The sequence below is a fragment of the Megalobrama amblycephala genome, linkage group LG4 (assembly GCF_018812025.1).
Source record: "Megalobrama amblycephala isolate DHTTF-2021 linkage group LG4, ASM1881202v1, whole genome shotgun sequence".
Classification (NCBI taxonomy): domain Eukaryota; kingdom Metazoa; phylum Chordata; class Actinopteri; order Cypriniformes; family Xenocyprididae; genus Megalobrama; species Megalobrama amblycephala.
In genome coordinates, this window is record NC_063047.1 from 46,040,977 (window position 1) to 46,061,749 (window position 20,773).

The window sequence follows — 20,773 nt, forward strand, 5'->3', positions numbered from 1 at the left end:
GCTAGTAGCCTATACGCTGAGTTTGGATTGATTTTTGTGATGTGCTCCACAAGCGTTGTGGAAAGGAAATCGGCATCCTGTTAGTTTTTTTTTATTTTACAAAAGCACAATGTTTTGTTTTTATTGCGTGTGTAGAGTGTACACAAATAAAAACAGACAGTTCCGAATGTCTTTCTCTTATCTGTATGACCATAAATTACGAGGAATTAGTTGTTTTCGCTGTTATAATGAGACAACCATTTGGCATTGTGCCAATTTGTATCATGACTCGTGGAAGTCACACTACTACAGTCCAGTGATAAAATATGCTTGTCCTGAAAATGGGAAGCCTCAGGTGCCACTTCACTCGCTGTCTCCTTGTGGAAAGGTGAAGTAGGCTCTTTTTCTCCTCCTCACTCATCTTTCCATGATTTCTTGAAAAAGCATAATATTGAACTTTGATGAATCAACAATTCCTTATTTTTTTATTTGAAGAAATCAGGATCCTTTTTTTTCAAATGGAGGTTTTGTCTTAGACAAATTTGTTCCCAGAGTATAGTTAAGTCAACCCAAACAGACACTTTTATACATGCAGACACAAAAGCACTTTTTAAAAGTGTAAACATGTTGAAAAGCATATATGTGACCCGTCACGGAATCCAGGGACACAAGTCGGCAGCACAACTCTCGAGCAAAATGAGAAAGAAGCATTTTTTTTCAAAATTGGTGATTTTCGTTTTTTTGCAGAATCTGTTAGTTGAGATCATGAAGAAGCCTTTCCGTGTTTGAGATAACAGTATTGGTATATTTAAAAGCGTACATTTTGAGGTCGAAATCGGCTTGTTTTTCGGAGATTCTAGCACGCAGTAGGGGCGTGTCATTGTCTGTGTGTATTTCCATACTGGGAAGCGTGGCTACTTATTATGCAGCGCTCTGGCCGGCTCTAGCTGATATCAAAATTCAATGAAGAACCGTGGCCGTTACACCGAAAATGTTTTGAAGTACTTCTTCGACAAGCCGGATGCTTATGAACAAGCGCTCACTGATTCTGAAGACGATCTGAGCGACGATGAAAGCGGCATAATAAGACATTACCTCTCTGGAGTCGGGTAACGCGCCGGCGCGTTTTGCAGGTTTTTTTTTCACATTGCAGCAAAACAGACTTAAAATACTCCATCATATTTTGTCATAGAGACATAAGTAATATATATCAATTGAAACTATAGAATGTCTTCTTTTATTTGTGTACACTCAGAGTAAAAACAAAATGTTGTGCTTTTTGAAAAATAAAGAAAACTAACATGATGCGTGATCTCTCATCTCCCTCTGAACGAAGTCCAATCTGATAGTTCTCAGAAAATGAACTGTAACTTAGTGAATACTAATCATAAAAAAATTATACTTATGTCTGAAAAAACGTTGAAATGTCAAGTTTTAAAATGTGTAAGTCAAATCGAAAACAAACCTTCTGTGTTTATGTAATCTGTATGAAAAGAGAGCCATGTCAGAAGTCCGTGATTCAGCTCATTATCCGCTAATGCGGCCACGCCCACGGAGCCAGCGCTATTCAGACGCAAATTCAGTCAATACATGCATTCATCGCCTCAATCGTGTATTTATTGTCTTGAAAAGTGTTTTGAATAGCCATAGTTAGCGATCTCTGGCCTCTGTTAGTCCAGTTATTTCCTGGATTGCCTATTCTTCTTTAACAGGCTTCTCAGGTGAGAACATTTCATTTCATGATTAGTGACCAAAATGATCACGGTTATCACAGAATCCTGTTCAAAAAGTCAATTCACCAAGTTTTATGTGGAAAACCAGCAAATAAAAAATAAAATTAGCATCAATATGTACTTTTTCTTTACATAAACATTAAAATAATAACATTAAAAATGATGGGCAGATTTTAAAGTAGTGTCTTGCAACATGTTATCTACAATGCACAAGTTCAAATAGAGTTTTGACAAAAAAGTCACATATTTCAGCCTCTAAATCATTTTTATAAAAGTAAAAAAAAAAAAAATTACTGACATTTACAATGCACATTAACCTTTATTATTAATAGTATGCGGTCCATGCAGCTTTACAGGGGGTATGGCTTATCTAAATGAGATGTAAATGAGCCCTATTGTCACTCCCAGCAGGTGAGAACAGGTGAGAACTGCACAAACTTTAAAGGGGTTTTTCTCCCTCTTGAGCTTTCTTGATTGCCTACCTTCAAATGCCCACAACTTCTCCAAATATTATCAGATTTCCATGTGTCACACATCGTTGGAAAGCTTGGAGACTGCACTTTCAGAATCTGTGAATAACTCAAAATGCCCCAAAACCGACTTGTGTCCCTACTTTCCGTGACTGGTCACATATATTAGGATATTCTTTACATTTCAAATTCATATTCAGTAGCAGCGATATGAGGTTCAGAGACAGTGATGCCTGCAAATCTGCAGCAAACAAGCTTTCAAACTGACTCTATCACATGGGTGTATTAATCACAAGCTACAAACGAGCCACACACCCTCGATGCAAATCAAGAAATGCTGTTGCTATAAAACAAGTGCTGAATTTCTCACACTCAGGCAGTATCCACTATCCAGCATAGCTGGAGCATGAGGGTTGTGTCCAGTCCTCTGGGATCTGATGGATGAGATGTGATGGATGAGACCCCTCATGCTCACAGCTCCCCTGTAGCTACAGCACTGCAGCCGCAACACCTCTTACTCACTGCCTCTCACACTTCACTTTCATTCCTGTGCTTTTTCATCTTCTCTGGCTTCTTTTGAGGGGCACGTACATTTGCCTAAGAGGCCTCTCACTGTGACATAAATGAATTTCGCAATTAAACGGGCATACAGGAAATATTATGATCATTGTAATTCAGCATCTCACTTTGTGGGGTGCTGATAAATCTAATCACACCAATTTAAGGTGGAAAGATTAGAGGAATAATTGGTTTATTTTGGCTTTTCATTTTTGTAATTATAACGCATAGAAATGCTTTCATTTCCTGCACAGAAGATGAAAGTGGTTACTTTCTTCATTTCTTTTTCCCTTGATAGAAATGAGTATGTGAACATGTATCCAAACAGTTCAGTATTTATTTGCATGTTTCAGTGGGCAATAATTAACTATATTTGCATTTATAACAATGATATTGCAAGTCAACATGAAACTGCATTTGCAGTATATTTTAGTTAAGTTTAAATAGTTTGATTTAAATGATTTGAATTAAAATAAATAGCTTGATTTATTTACAAGTGGGAATTGATTGGATCATAATTAGTGGTCTCTAAATGACAGGTGGTTCGACAGAAGGGTTTGAAAAAAGAGGGTTTGGATTGATGCTGCAACGCAATGCAATTGTTTTCAGTTACCAGTGCCATTGTGGGATTGTCAGTAATGATTAATTTAGTCCATGAGTTAATTGTCAAATAACAAGATAGAGTGAACATTCGGTTGGCCCTTATTAAAACTATCTACATGATTTTATTAGGCTTACATCAAATGTAATATATAGACATGAATATAAGTAGTAAACAAATTTATCAAAAGTATGTTCAGACTTATAACTATATATTCAGATTTACATTTATATATCCAGACCTATAAATATATATTTGGATTTGGATTTATATATTCCGGCTTATAACTATATATAGCTGGATTTACATTTATAGATTAACAATTTAAATATATACACTATACACTATAGACACCCCTCCAAATCATTGAATTCAGGCGTTCCAATCACTTCCATGGCCACAGGTGTATAAAATCAAGCACCTAGGCATGCAGACTGCTTCTACAAACATTTGTGAAAAAATGGGTCGTTCTCAGGAGCTCAGTGAATTCAAGCGTGGTACCGTGATAGGTTGCCACCTGTGCAATTTGTCAAATTTCCTCACTACTAAATATTCCATGGTCAACTGTTAGTGGTTTCATAACAAAGTGGAAGCAATTGGGAACAACAGCAACAAAGCGGTAGGCCACGTAAAATTACAGAGTGGGGTCAGCGCATGCTGAGGCGCACAGTGCGCAAAAATCGCCAACTTTCTGCAAAGTCAATAGCTACAGACCTCCAAACTTCGTGTGGCCTTCAGATTAGCTCAAGATCAGTGCGTAGAGAGCTTCATGGAATGGGTTTCCATGGCCGAGCAGCTGCATCCAAGCCTTACAGCACCAAGTGCAATGCAAAGCGTCGGATGCAGGGGTGTAAAGCACGCCGCCACTGGACTCTAGAGCAGTGAAGATGTGTTCTCTGGAATCCGATGGACGAGTCTGGGTTTGGCGGTTGTCAGGAGAACGGTACTTGCTTGACTGCATTGGGCCAAGTGTAAAGTTTGGTGGAGGGGGGATTATGGTGTGGGGTTGTTTTTCAGGGGTTGAGCTTGGCGCCTTAGTTCCAGTGAAAGGAACTCTTATTGCTTCAGCATACCAAGACATTTTGGACAATTTCATGCTCCCAACTTTGTGGGAACAGTTTGGGGATGGCCCCTTCCTGTTCCAACATGACTGCGCACCAGTGCACAAAGCAAGGTCCATAAAGACATGGTTGAGTGAGTTTGGTGTGGAGGAACTTGACTGTCCTGCACAGAGTCCTGACCTCAACCCGACAGAACACCATTGGGATGAATTAGAGCGGAGACTGCGAGCCAGGCCTTCTCGCCAACATCACTGCCTGACCTCACAAATGTGTATATATATATATATATATATATATATATATATATATATATATATATACACACACTTATTTATTTAAGTGATGATGTCACCAGCAGTCACAGGTGAAGTAACATGGAATGAATGTTTAATTCACGCTGTGTTTTGGAAGTAGGTGCATAGAATCATCAAGGTTGCGGCAGACGACGAAGGCTGTGTGAGACCACTATTAAATGGCTGTTCAGATCAAATAGTTTCAGGGCAGCATAAAACTCACTCAAAGGCAGTGATTTCTAAGCACTCTGATTTAACCCCAGAATACAGTTTTTCACCTTTACCTGTAAAAGCACAGTATCATTTTGGCTCAGAATTCTCATACACACTCGACCTGAACCTATGCTGTTAACATAGAAGCTTTCGCAACAAAGAAATGGTTAGAATAACAACTGGAAGCATATGAATGTTGCCCTAGATATGGCTGTCTGCTCACTTTAATATATTTACACCAATAGATGATCACACGGAGCTGCTGATCTCTGCCGCCCGAGGCATGGCAAGCGTTCCTTTAAACAGACTTTTGTCAGTGCAATAGTACTGTAAATAGACAGTATAAAAATATATATTTCTCTCCCACTACTTTGTAATTCTGCCTGCCAAAATGGTGATATGCCAAATACAGACCCCTGGGGCATTCCCCTTATCTTTCCTCATTTCAGTGCCAAAGGATTCACCTGTAAAATATGGGGAAAGAAAAGCGCCGTGATCCTAGGCATAATGTTATTCCAGTCTTTGCTGCAAGCATTTCCGCTGAAAGTGTGCTATACTTAAAATTGAAAGTTTCCAGCATTTTTTGACACTTTGACTCTGTGGTTGGTTCGAAAGTGTGACATTCAGACAAGAATGTGTTGTTGTGTTTATATACGTGTTTTATCGTAGCATAGTAATGAGTACGCTCAATATGTCATCAGTATCTACATATATAGGTGTTGCTTGTACTTTTATGCCCCAGGGGTTGAATTTTATTCAAACAGATTTAAACTGTTTTTCTTTTGATTATATGGAAAATTAAAGATGAAAACTTTTTTAAATGTATTTTACACTGCATCATTTATTATTTTTGCTACATAAATGTTATTGTTTTACTCTTGTTTTACCTAGACTTTAAATCATAAAATATGAAAATCCATCATAAAACATTAAATAATGAAACTATTTAATAATTTAATTATATATTAATATAATAATATATTATATATCAATATAATATATTCTAAACCTTTTTTACTGAAATATTATTTTAATTGTATGTATTTATTATATATATATATATATATATATAAAAAAAAATTGTTGGTTTAGAAAAATGCTGATAGATGAAGAAACACTGACTCATGTGTGTGTGTATATGTGTATGCGTGGTTGTTAAATGTATTCAGACTTTATATATGAATTGTGCATTTAACTTTTATCTTGCGCTGTTCACAGTAGGAGTATGTTAGAAAATATATTTGTACATCTTTGCAGTCTGTCTCAGCCAACAAACCCTGCTGAGAATTTTTTTCCTTGGTTCTTGTTTTATTTTAGTGCTTTCTCTCTTTCTCTGTCTGGGATGATACAACAAACCTCACAACTAGCATGAAGCCCATGACAGCTCTAACTGCCGAGTGTGTGTGTGTAAGAAGCATTCGCTTCTCCGTGGCTAGGCTCCACGGCAACTGAGGCCATTCCGTGAGGCTGGTTTAAATGAGAGGGAGAATCTGACTGTGGCCTTGTTATGGGACGCCTCCCAGCCAACTGGGCCACAGTCGCTCTGGCTTTTACCGCTGGCCTCTGCTCATCTCTAATGGCTGTTTAGTGCTTCTTGCCTCTCTGCACCCTAATCCTAAAACGGCCAGTTTCTCTTTTAAATTAAGTCATTTAAGGTCAAAGATCTTGGAGATCTGCTTTAGGAAGAGAAAGATAAACTCATTATTAAACCAGGACTTAAGGGTGCTCACAGAACGTAGGTGGAAGAGTCTCCGCTTTGTCATAATCACATTAGTCTGTTCTCTTGTGTAATTTCTCCTAGAGGATACCGATCAAACAAATTGCTTCTGTGTTGTTGTATATATGATCTGTCATCATAAAGTCATGTCTATATGCTGTTATGACTCTAGGGCGGTTCACATGTACAGCAATTTATCTGTAGCTTGCCAACTAGCTAACTTCTATCTCTCTGTCCATCCAAGCTTGTCTGTCTGTTTTTTTGTCCATCCAACCTTATTTGTCTATCTGTCTGTCTGTCTGTCCATCTGTACATTCTTCCAAGATTGTCTGTCTGTGCGTCTGTCCATCCATGCATCCTGTCTGTCTGTCTGTCCATCTGTACATCCTTCCAAGCTTGTCTGTTTGTCTGTCTGTCTGTCCGTCCGTCCGTCCGTCCATCCATCCATCCATTCAATCATGTCTCTCTGTCTGTCCATCCATCCATCCATCCATCCATCCAAGCTTGTCTGTCTGTCCATCTATCCATTCTGTCTGTCCATCTGTACATCCTTCCAAGCTTGTCTGTCTGTGCGTCTGTCCATCCATCCATTCAATCATGTCTCTCTGTCCATCCATCCATCCATCCATCCATCCATCCAAGCTTGTCTGTCTGTCCATCTATCCATTCTGTCTGTCCATCTGTACATCCTTCCAAGCTTGTCTGTCTGTGCGTCTGTCCATCCATGCATCCTGTCTGTCTGTCTGTCCATCTGTACATCCTTCCAAGCTTGTCTGTTTGTCTGTCTGTCTGTCTGTCCGTCCGTCCGTCCGTCCATCCAAGCTTGTCTGTCTGTCCATCTATCCATTCTGTCTGTCCATCCTTCCAACCTTGTCTGTCTGTCTCTCCATCTATTCTGTTCATCCATCCATCCATCCATCCATCCAAGCTTGTTTGTGTATCCATCCATTCATCCTGTCTGTCTACCTGTCCGTCCATCCATCCATCCAAGCTTGTCTGTCTGTCTGTCCATTCATTTTGTCTGTCTATCCGTCCATCCTTCCAAGCTTGTCTGTGTGTCTGTCCATCCATTCATCCTGTCTGTCTGTCGTCTGTCCATAAATCTAAGCTTATCTGTCTGTCTGTCTGTCTGTCTGTCTGTCTGTTTCTGTCCGTCCATCCATCCATCCATCCATCCAAGCTTGTCTGTCTGTCCATCTATCCATTCTGTCTGTCCATCCTTCCAACCTTGTCTGTCTGTCTCTCCATCTATTCTGTTCATCCATCCGTCCATCCATCCAAGCTTGTTTGTGTATCCATCCATTCATCCTGTCTGTCTACCTGTCCATCCATCCATCCATCCATCCATCCATCCAAGCTTGTCTGTCTGTCTGTCCATTCATTTTGTCTGTCTATCCGTCCATCCTTCCAAGCTTGTCTGTGTGTCTGTCCATCCATTCATCCTGTCTGTCTGTCTGTCTGTCTGTCTGTTTCTGTCCGTCCTTCTATCCTGTCTGTCTGTCCATCCGTCCATCCATCCATCCTGTCTGTCTGTAGTCTGTCCATCCGTCCATCCGTCCATCCGTCCATCTGTCCATCCGTCCGTCCGTCCATCCATCCATCCATCCATCCATCCATCCATCCATCCATCTTGTCTGTCTGTCTGTCTGTCCTATGGCTTCTGTTTGTGTCACATACAATCAAACCAAAATGTATTCAGACATCTTGAACATTTCACACATTATTACAGTTTATTCAGTATAGTTTTAAAAAAATGGTAATAAAATATGTCAAGAACTCAGACTTAAACTGTGTCAGAAAAAAAAATTATCTTGATAATGTCAGATTACAAAAACATGGTCAGGTCAAAGTGTCTGAATAACTTTTGGTCCCAAATTTTTTTATCAATTTTACCAGTAGTCCACTGTATGAAGAATTTTTGGGTATAATATGTCACAGTTTACTTTATTTTGCTATCCTCACTTACATAAAAGAACTATAGTGTCCTGCACCCACTAGTAAAAAAAATCTAAAAAAATATATTTGGTGTCTGACTACTAGCTAATTTATATGATCTAGCTAACAATATGATTTGTTATCCCACATGAAGGGGTATAATAAAATTAAATTATGCATGGAAAACAGTGTCAGAAATTGTATGTATTCTGAGTGAGCTTGATTCATGCATTGATAATCTTTAATCTTATTCATGATAGATTATATTATGCACTGCTGTGATTTACAAATATTTTTTTTCACCAGATTGTTACTTTTAGTGTTAAATAAACATTTTGATAGTCAAATTAGAGTGACATACTGTATGGGCAGTGCTGGGTAGTAAATGACTACATGTAATCTGGATTATGTAATCAGATCCCAAAAATGTACTACTAATTAGATCACATTACGTTTTAAAATGCTCCTGATCAGACTACAGTTACTTTTTATGGATTAGAGGATTACATATTATTGACACAGTGGCAGTAATTTATTTATAATTTATTGATTCTCCCTAATTCTTCGTTTTACTCTTTTAAAATTTCCTTTCACCATTGTAAATGTCATGTAATAAATTTGTGATGCTTCTAAATTTGGGGGATAAAAACACCTCTGAAAGATGAATAATTATGCAAGTTACTTAACACTTTTTTTGTGATCAGATTTTCAAATGCTATGGTCAGTAAAATGCTGCTCACCAACGGCTACTACATCAAACAAAACAGCCACTTGACAATTTCCAGAGATAAAATCTCTGTCTATGTGAATGCACCTTAAAACTAATGAGTCTCTATTTTCTCTGAAAGCACAACTAGGTAAGCCAAGTTCAACTTGTCCCCCTCTATCAACCCCATGAGTGGGTTTCTGGACCTAAACCCTGTTTAGAGTGAGCAAGTAAGTTGATGGGAAAAGACAGGCTTTGCCTCAGGAAAATAGCTTCTCGCTGGCCTTGCGCTCTCTCTCCCCCTCTCCGTGTTTTATGGATGGTCCTCGCATGTCTGAACCTCATAGTGTGCTGGGTAAGAGTGAACTCTGGGGTAAGTCGCAGTATGGTAGTTTCACACTTACGGGGTGTGTAGGAGTGTGTGAATGCGAGAGAGAGGTGGTAGACATGAAGTGCTGGAATGAGCTTACCTTTGTGCTCTTGGCAAAATATGCATGCAGGTGCATGTAGATATGCAAATGTTAAGTCTCAGAATGTGGCTCCTACTGTATCTATGGGTGCGCAGAACTGCAGCTGTTTTATTGTGTAACACTTGTGTCTGTTGTATCCGCATCTGAGCTTTTGTTTCATATGCCCGATGGAGTGTTTTTTATAGTTTTGTCTATATTGTCTATACTTTACAACAACTTTTTTGTTCCAAAGTTTGGAATGCTGATATTTATTAGCGTCTCTCACAGTCTCTTTGCCAAGATTTTTGTGAAATTTGTAGAGATGCGGAAAAAAAAAGTCACTTATTTTATAATATAAAATACTTCTTGAATGAAAATAAACCCAGCTGGCCAGCATTTAGAATTTTCTTTAATTGAAAAGTCTTTTAAATCTTCTGTAGCTTTGAAAAAATGAGTGAAATCACTCAATTCCCTTCAAATTGGCATACATTATATTCTAATTTGCTGGGTGCATGGCATCATTTGTCTCTATGGAAACTTATTGGGTGGCACATTTGCTTCTGCATTAATGAATCATTAGATTCATTTGCTATAATGAGGGAAATGATTGAGCAGCTGAAGGTGCCAGTGTTATTTGAGCCTCGCCATCTTCATTCTGTCAGAGAAATACATGCTCGTGAAAATAAAACAATACCATCAGAAAACTGTTTATAGCTGTTTTCATGCCTTAGTTTTACACAGCTGTATTGTTTTGGAGTCTTAAAGCCAGTCACTTGCTTAATGTCAACATCAAGATCCATACTGCATGAGCCTTATTTGTGTGTTGGGGAACAATGCGTTTTATGAGGGAGATCATGTGATAAAACAGACCTTTATGAAGACAGTTCATTCAAACTCAGTTATGAGAACCCTTGCCAAAGTTCCTGACCCTCAGCACACAAACACAGACAGACAGACAGACACACACACACACATAAGGAAAAGAATGCTTTGTTCCATTTGAGCAAATGCTACTGTATAAAGTGCATCTGTCTTCAGAGCGTGTGAAAAGTAAATGTTGCTTCATCAGCTCCGTATGGTAATCTGGTCTGATCTCTTGATGGAATGCAGACTTTAGATTGCGGAAATGAGGCTGGTTGCCTTTACGTTTCTTTATCGCTTTCTTCTGCCTCTTGTCTTTCAGATGACTCATCTACTTTTTCATCATTTCTTCTATTTTGGCTTTTCATCTTCAAGGAATATTCCGGGTTTGAACCCTGTCGAGAGCATCTGTGTCATGCTCTCCATTACTTCTGATAAAATTCAGACTCATACATCCGTTTGCGAAGAAGTATGACATCAGAACCCTGAAGTCTAATTTGTCACTGGTTCCTTTGAGATTTTCCTGTGGGGTTTTATAATGTGCTTTTTCAATGTATGTGTCAAATAAAGCCTATGGTAAATATAACTTGATTATACTTTGACATTTTTTTTCCTACAACATAATTTATACACACCCATAGCAAAAACGTGAATTTTTAAGCAGTTATGTTCATTTTTGAAAATGTACGTTTTTAATAAGTAGCTAGATAAGACAGGTTGGGGTGTGTGTGTGTGTGTGTGTGCAGTTTACATTGTAGAACAAAACATCAAAGTATCGCCAGGTTATGTTTACAACATGCTTTATTTTACACATAAATAATAATAATAATAAAATAAAATAAAAAAACATTAAAAACCCCATAGGAAAATCTTGAAGGAACCAGCAGTGAGACTTCTGGGTTCTGACGTCATACCTGCAACACTCTATGGGCTGACACGAATAAAGATTTTGGTATAGCTTTATTTTGATGGTCCCCTTTAGACGTTCTGTTGACTATTCGTAACTTTACACTTACATGTCAACAAACTTTCTTTAGCGTTTTAGTAGACTCTCTGCTTAATATGTGCTAACACTTTATTTTGATGGTCTCCCAGCAGACATTCACTGACTATAAATAACTTTGCAAATAGAACTTCCCACATGGAAAGAACCTATATGTGGATATATGCGCATATATGAAACCTATATGCAGTGTATATGTACATATATGCTGCATATATGCACATATATGATAATATATATGCTGCATATATGCGCATATATACTGCATATATGCTATATATATGCTGCATATATGCGCATATATACTGCATATATGCTATATATATGCTGCATATATGCGTATATATACTGCATATATGTGTATATATGCCACATATAGGCAAAATTGAGGTGCATATATGTGCATATACAGGAAATATAGGTCTCCTGTATTGCTTCTTCATATCCATATATATGCCCTATACATACAAGATATGTCTTCTATATAGCTAATGGCAGGATCTGGTCATTTTGTAGCTCATATCTCATTTTTGACTGTCATACATGATGCCTAGCTCATATTTTCTATTATCAAGGCAAAAACTAAGAATTAACGAAAAAAATTATGCAAGAACTTATGTATGTGCGAATGTAGCAGTTATGTATTTAGACAATTATTTTGTGATTCCACTTGCCATGACCATATTTGGGGTTTCCTGCCGCCATGCTGACTTGGGGTGTTGACGCACTTTGCTGCTTCCCAGTCTGCATGAGACATCACAGCGGTAGGTCGCACAAAGTTTTTGCGGTGATTCAATTAAGGCCATGTTTCATGTAACAGCTGAATTCACATGAGATATTTGTAGGATTGTAATCCAAAACCCCTCTGTGATGTACATTCAGATGTTTCGTTGATTATTTTTCTTTACTTAAGTTACTTTTAATATCTCTCTTTCTCAGCGTTGTGCGTTGCTGCCGCATGCTGTTTGTATGCTGCACAAGTCCTCATATATTGCCATTTGTGTTATACAGAATAAAGTGAGGACCTGATGGCAAGATTTTTCGCAGTCTGTCTTTGATTACGACACAACGCAGAAAACACACCGCTACACGAACACGTGAAATTGGTCCCACATGGAAAAAACCTATATAAACATATATGTTTCAATATAGGTTTGATATAGGTTTTTAATATATGTGACATATATAAAATTGGCCGTTTTCCTATATTATGTGTACATATATGTACATATATGTGTGTATATGTATATATATATATATGTGTGTACATATATGTGTACATATGTGTACATATATGTGTGCATATATGTGTGCATATATGTGTACATATATGTGTGCATATATGTACATATATGTACATATAATATAGGAAAACGGCCAATTTTATATATGTCACATATATGTAAAACCTATATCAAAACCTATATTGAAACATATATGTTTATATAGGCTTTTTCCATGTGGGTTATACTAGTCAACTTATTCTACTAACCCAATCCTATACCTTTAACAGTCTACTAATACTCTAATGAGAGTTAGTTGACATGTAGGTGCAACATTACTTACAATGTCTAAAGGGGACTATCAGAATAAAGTGTAACCTAAATGTGTTGTGTTTAAATCTCTCATCATGAGCACAAACTCTAAAGTGCAAGGTGCCGTAGAGGAGTTGCATGGATGAGTGACTGTCAATGGTAAAGCAGGGCCCTAAGCAAGATGGGGGGTCAGTGTCTGTTAAACAGGCTAGATCTCGCTAATGTTTGAGACCCTCAGTAATCCTTGCTGTACTGTACAGTCCCTGTGGCAAACCATGGATGTGTCATGATTTAAAGATGGGAAATCAAGGTCATTGTCACTGTGCTGTTCACTGTGTCAGTCTCCCGTAGCCAATCAGAGGCCAGGAATAAATATGTAGGGTGTTGTGAGTCTAAAATATTTTTTTTTAATTTATTTTTTGCTGTGTTTTTTTGTTTTGTTTTGATCCCATCCAAGGATTTAGGGTGCGTTCACACTTGTCATGTTTGGTTCGATTAAAACGAACCCTGGTGCGATTGCTCGGTTAGTGCGGTTCATTTGAACATAATGTGAACGCTGCCATCCGAACCCTGGTGGGCACCAAACAAGCGGACCGAGACCGCTGAAAAGATGGGTCTCGGTCCGCTTCCAAACGAACTCTGGTGCGGTTCGAATGATATATGAACGCAACACGGACAAACACGTGTAACCGAACCAAAAACAGGAAGACGAGACCCTAAAAAGGACAGAATCCTCACGCATGTCGGTTTTTTCTCGTCATAGACGCGAGTTTGCCCATGACAGGCATCAGACGCGCATCTCCACGCAGCAGATATTTTGTGTGTGACGGATGGATTCCCGCCGGTGTTTTGACTCCTTAACACGTTTTATAAGCTCTTCAAGAGTTCCCAGCTGGCCAAAATACCATCACATGCAGGCTACGCACCGCTACGCACACACAACGAGCGCATTTACCTCAGCACACAGCGTTGTTTGGGATGTTCGGTAAGTTCCGTCTCAAAATAGGCAATACGTCATAAAATCCGACCAATCATGTTGTGAATGTATCCCTATGCCTTAAGGTTCGGTATCTTTTGGTTCGGTGATAAAATTGCCAATCTGAACGCTAACCGGACCAGGACTAAATGTTTTTTTTTCTTCTTTGGTCCGGACCAAATGAACCAAACGAACCGAACTACAAGTGTGAACGCACCCTAAGGGACTTATCTAGTGAAACGATATGTCATTTTCTAAAAAAATAAAAATGTAAATACTAGCCTTGCACTACTCTGTGATGTGCCCTGATGGGGTCCATTCAATCCCGAGATTGCATAGAGAGAAAGTAGAGTTCACCTCATCAAGGAGCTGCGGGATTATCCCGAGCGTTTCAAAGTTTACTTCAGGATGTCAGTGCCCCAGTTTGATGCTTTACTACTGGCACAATCTGTCTTTATATTCTGTATCTTTGTATTCCGCACGTTGTTTGTCATTCAGTGCTGCTGTTTTGTGCTGTAGAAGACGTGGATGAACTTGTCAGATGGCATTCTGGATTTTTGCGTTCGCGTACGGTGGCTCTGAACGTCTCTCAAAATGCGTGCCACGGATGTGGAAAATGCAGAAAATCGAACCTGATCCGAATATTTTTTTGACGGACGAAAGTTTCGGATGCAGTGTGCAAAAGCGACTGACATAACGTGAGGTCGAATTTATTTTTTAACGTGCGAAAGTTTCGCATGCGAATTTCGGACTCAGTGTGCAAAGGCCTCAAGACTGCGTTCCACTCCACTTTTAGACACGCACTCGCGAACTTCCCTAAGCACTTCCCCCCGGGGGAATCCCTGCCGCCATTTTGAAGTGTGTTCCACTTCGTAAGAGTGGACGAGGGTACTTCATATGTACACTTCAGGCTGCTCCATATACCACGATGCAACACGATTGTGACGTCACTGCATATCGTGTTTAATTTACCCCACCAACATGATTATGTAATGTGTGGCGCATCGCTGAGCAGTGCAGGATGAGCATTTGTGGTTAAAAAGTGTATACATTTTTACCCCGGTGAAGTCCACTACATGGAGAAAAATCCTGGAATGTTTTCCTCAAAAACCTTAATTTCTTTTAGACTGAAGAAAGAAACACATGAACATCTTGGATGACATGGGGGTGAGTAAATTATCAAGAAATTTAAATGTTGAAGTGAACTAATCCTTTAAATTTCAGAGATTTAAATATTAACTCACAAATTATCAAATTAACCCAGGACCAAATTCTCTCTAATGAAACATCAACATTAGGTTTTCTGAGCTATAAAAGTGCAACCGCTGAGCAATAAAATGTTCCTGTAAGCATACACACTCGAAGTCCACATGAGTTTAAATAACAGTGGTGCAGAGTCATCACTGCATCATTGCTGTGGGCTGATTAGACCAGAGCTACTTAAACACACACACAAAACCAGGGACAGAGGCAGCGAAGAGAACGTTTGTGTTTATGGGTGTGCATGCATTTGTGCATATTGCCAATGCTCTTGTGCATCCATACGTGAAAGCAAAAGAGAGAAGGGACAAAATGAAGAAACGGGAACTGATGCACAACGGTTTAAGCAGTGCCAGGGGAAGAAGATTAGGATAGAGGTGACCATGAGGACAGCTCAGTATATTAAACAGAAGAACGAGCATGTGGGGTTGAGCCAAAGATCAAAGAGAGTAGTCTTTGAGTCTGCTCAATTACATACTTTTTGTTTTCTTGAATAATTTATCTTTATTTGTGGCATATTTTCCTGAATAAACTAAATAAAGCATTATTTAAATGAAGAAACCATGACCTAAAGTGACACCTTAGCTTTGAAAATAGTTCCAGAAAACAGTGAACTGTCTATTTAGCATTTTAACACAACATAAGCACGCTAAATGTAGGCAGTGCAATTCAAGTTTCAAGTTCAAGATTAGTTTATTTATATAGCACCATTAAAACTGCAGCAGCTGGCAAATGTGCTTTACAACATCAGATAAAATAAATGCAAGCAAAAACAATTAAATAATAATGTCACAAATAAAATGTCACAAATTGAGACAATTTGACCAACAAAATCTCCAAAGGAAATCAAAACACCATCAAAAAAGTCAAAAATAAACCATCAAGGGACATTAAAAGCAATGGAAAAATAATGAGTTTTAAACAAAGATTTAAACATTTGTAATGTCGGAGCAGATCTAATATTAACTGGTAACCTGTTCCAGAGTTTAGAGCCCGCAACAGCAATTATGCTACCTTCTAACACCATGTCCTAACCAGACACAATGCGATAAGATGCAAGCGACAAGCAATTCGTTTGTCCACACCAGATGTGACACAACTATGAGGTGCAACAAAATCAATATCAGAATCAATCAAAAGAGAGTGTGGGTGGAGTCTCTCTGCAAGCACACTACACTCGTAACAAAATGGATAAGTATAATCAAATTCATAAATATTACACCATTTTAATATATAGTCATAGAATACACTTGTTTGTTCAAATTGAGTTAACAGATAAAATGGTTCACATTTAGTACACATTTTTGTTTTCTTTCATTTATTTGCAAGATCTGAGGTAAATTGTCCATTGTCACTTTCAGTATGGCTATGAAGGTCATACAATATTCAAAGTCACATTAAATATATCACATAAACAGTACCTGAGATGATCATTTTCATATTTTGTATTTTTGTAGTTCCAGCTGCTACTTCGCAGAAATAGAAGCCGTTTCTAAAATAGAATTGTCGCGTATTGCTAGTTAGAACAAAAACTTTACGACAGAAATGCAGGGTTGAAGCAACTCTACTATAAACCCACACACACACACACACACACACACACACACAAATATATATACTTAGTTCAGGTTGTAAAATGTCCTAAGGTGTGACTCCTCAAAAAAAAAACATAATATAAATAATATTTAATAATATTCTCTTTACCATGAAATATATATTTTAGAATATTTTAAATAATAGCATTTTTTAAATAATAATATAGATTGTAAAGTGCAAGGAAAATCTATTACTACTTTTTAAATGGTTAAATTTAAATATTTACATTTATACTCTCCTGAAAGTGGTATAAACGTTTTTGGTAACACTTTAGAGTCCAATTCTCTCTTAACTAGTTGCTTATTAGCATGCATATTACTGGGATATTGGCAATTTATTAGTACTTATAAAGTACACATTAATCCCTTATTCTGCATGACTATATTCTACATCCCTTAATCCTACCTGAAACCTAAACTTAACAACTACCTTACTATTAATAAACAGTAATTAGGAGGCAAAAATCATAGTTAATAGTTAGTTAATAGTGAGAATTGGACCCTAATCTACAGATATTTTTACACCAAAAAAAAATTACAACAGAAATTCAGGGTTGAAGCAACTCTACTATAAATTCATACACACACAAATATATGTACTTTATAGGATAGAGATTAGAACACTTACGCTACATCTACTGAAATCCATTTGTGAGACACTACATCTTGAAATTCATGTTTTTATGGCATGGTGTTCAAAATGGAAAAATCTGACTCAGGCCTGACTGCAGTCATTGAGGTGCTGACCTTGTTAAAGGGGTCCAGGACTTTTTGAACTGATGCAACTGTGCTGTACAAGAGCCTTTCTAGCAACAAGCCTCCTGCTGGACAATTAGGTTTACTGCACAACACCAAATAAAGGAAAAAGGACCAGATGTCCCATTTCTCCTAGGACAGTCTCATACATTTGATGCTTTCACATGTCTCAGCTTATTTGAAATACAAGACAGTATCTGGAAAAACGGGACATCTGGTTATCCTAGGAGAACACATAGAAAACGACTCTCCAATGTAACACATATTACTGCCACTAGAGTGGATCTGTCTTAACAAGAAATGATTAAGTGGACTCCATCATAAAGCTGGTCCACGAAGACCCTATAACACTCCAGGCAATGGAAACAGTGAAAAATAAATGCAAAGAGCCTTTCTCAGCACCTCTAGATAGAGAGGCTTGATTATCAAGACGAGGCGCAAGCAAAACCTAGTGAAAGTTTCATAGAGCATCTGTGCTGTAAGAAGTGATTTATTTAAGAAGAAAAGCATGTACAAGCGAGAAATACACACAAGAAACTGTGGGAGAGATGGAAGGAAGGAAGAAAGAGATTGGGCAAGGGTGGGTGGTGAAAGATAGTGGTCTGAATGTAATAACTATTGATGTGGTAAGAAGGGGAATCGAAAGAGAGACAGAGCGAGCGAGAGAGATGTGCCAGCTCTCACAGTCGAGATGTGCCGTTTTGTTGCATTTGTCATGAGGAGTTAATGAGAAAAGGCTCTTGTGCTGGTGCTGTATAAACACACACCTCTGCTGGTTTGACACTCCGACATACAGGTCTGATTAGTCTGACAAGCAGTGAGTGGTAGAGATGCCTTTTCACCTGCAAATGTGCATTTGTCATGCAATTTTGTGCTATTAAAGCAACTGTAAGCATGAGATGGGTCAATAATGCTCATTTTCCTAAATAAATTAAAAATGCAGGCCATACACAGAAATTACATATACACTCACACACATATATATATACACTTTAGTTTCCCATTCTCTCTATTAACTAGTTGCTTATTAACATGCATGTTATTGGGATATTGGCAATTTATTAGGACCTATAAAGCACACATTAATGCCTTATTCTGCATGACCATATTCTATATCCCTTAATCTTACCCGATACCTAAACTTAACAACTACCTTACTATTAATAAGCAGTAATTAGGAGGCAAAAATCATAGTTAATAGTTAGTTAATAGTGAGAATTGGACCCTAATCTAAAGTGTCACCAAGTTTTGTTTTTTGTTTTGTTTTGTTGTTTTTTTTTTTTCACTTGATTTATTTTTCTTGATCATAGACACTATTCGTCATTGACCAAGATGAGGTCTGTAAAGGGCTCTCAGAAGTCAAAAGTGTCTCTCACTCACTCGTTCTCTTTCTCGCAGTGTCCTCTGTTGCTTTTTCATCTGCCCTGTTACACAGTTGATTCCCTTATTGTCTTGGACACTGATTTAATTCTGAAAAGAAATGGGAAGTGGGTGAATGGAAAGAAGAGAGATACTGATATTTTGCTGCATTTGCCATGAGGAGTTAATTAGAAAAGGCTCTTGTGCTAGTTTTGTCACCTCACTACTGAGGCTTGATCCACTTGAAGGGCTCAAGTGACAATGAGATGTATGAGTGTTTTTGTGTGTAGTCCTTACCGGAAATACATTTTCAAATTTCACATTACACCTTTTTTCCCCACACCTTACATCTATATTTTATTCTTTCTTTCTCTTTCAGTCTTTCATATAATGCGTTCTAGCAAACCCCCATGGCAAACATGCTCACAATACACCAAAGTTTTGCTTTTTAGGCCACATGTACACTTCAGGATTTGATGCCCAATTCTGATTTGTTGACTATCTATCAATCTATATATCTATATATCTATATCTATATCTATATCTATATATATATATATATATATATATATATATATATATATATATATATATATATATATATATATATATACAAACCCGATTCCAAAAAAGTTGGGACGCTGTACAAATTGAGAATAAAAACAGAATGCAATGATGTGGAAGTTTCAAATTTCAATATTTTATTCAGAATACAACATAGATGACATATCAAATGTTTAAACTGAGAAAATGTATCATTTTAAGGGAAAAATAAGCTGATTTAAAATTTCATGGCATCAACACATCTCAAAAAAGTTTGGACAAGGCCATGTTTACCACTGTGTGGCATCCCCTCTACTTTTTATAACAGTCTGCAAACATCTGGGGACTGAGGAGACAAGTAGCTCAAGTTTAGGAATAGGAATGTTGTCCCATTCTTGTCTAATACAGGCTTCTAGTTGTTCAACTGTCTTAGGTCTTCTTTGTCGCATCTTCCTCTTTATGATGCGGCAAATGTTTTTTTAGGGTGAAAGATCTGGACTGCAGGCTGGCCATTTCAGTACCCGGATCCTCCTTCTACGCAGCCATGATGTTGTAATTGATGCAGTATGTGGTCTGGCATTGTCATTTTGGAAAATGCAAGGTCTTCCCTGAAAGAGACGACGTCTGGATGGGAGCATATGTTGTTCTAGAACTTGGATATACCTTTCAGCATTGATGGTGCCTTTCCAGATGTGTAAGCTGCCCATGCCACACGCACTCATGCAACCCCATACCATCAGAGATGCAGGCTTCTGAACTGAGCGCTGATAACAACTTGGGTTGTCCTTGTCCTCTTTAGTCCGGATGACATGGCGTCCTAGTTTTCCAAAAAGAACTTCAAATTTTGATTCGTCTGACCACAGAACAGTTTTCCACTTTGCCACAGTCCATTTTAAATGAGCCTTGGCCCAGAGAAAACGCCTGCGCTTCTGGATCATGTTTAGATATGGCTTCTTTTTTGACCTATAGAGTTTTAGCTGGCAACGGCGAACGGCATGGTGGATTGTGTTCACCGACAATGTTTTCTGGAAGTATTCCTGAGCCCATGTTGTGATTTCCATTACAGTAGCATTCCTGTATGTGATGCAGTGCCATCTAAGGGCCCGAAGAACACGGGCATCCAGTATGGTTTTCTGGCCTTGACCCTTACGCACAGAGATTGTTCCAGAT

General features: G+C 38.1%; 1 protein-coding gene across 2 annotated transcripts in view; it reads left to right on the forward strand.

The window, feature by feature from the left end:
* Positions 1-20,773, forward strand: part of tmem132e (transmembrane protein 132E) — a 415,507-nt gene that overhangs the window by 317,950 nt on the left and 76,784 nt on the right. The window lies entirely within an intron of this gene.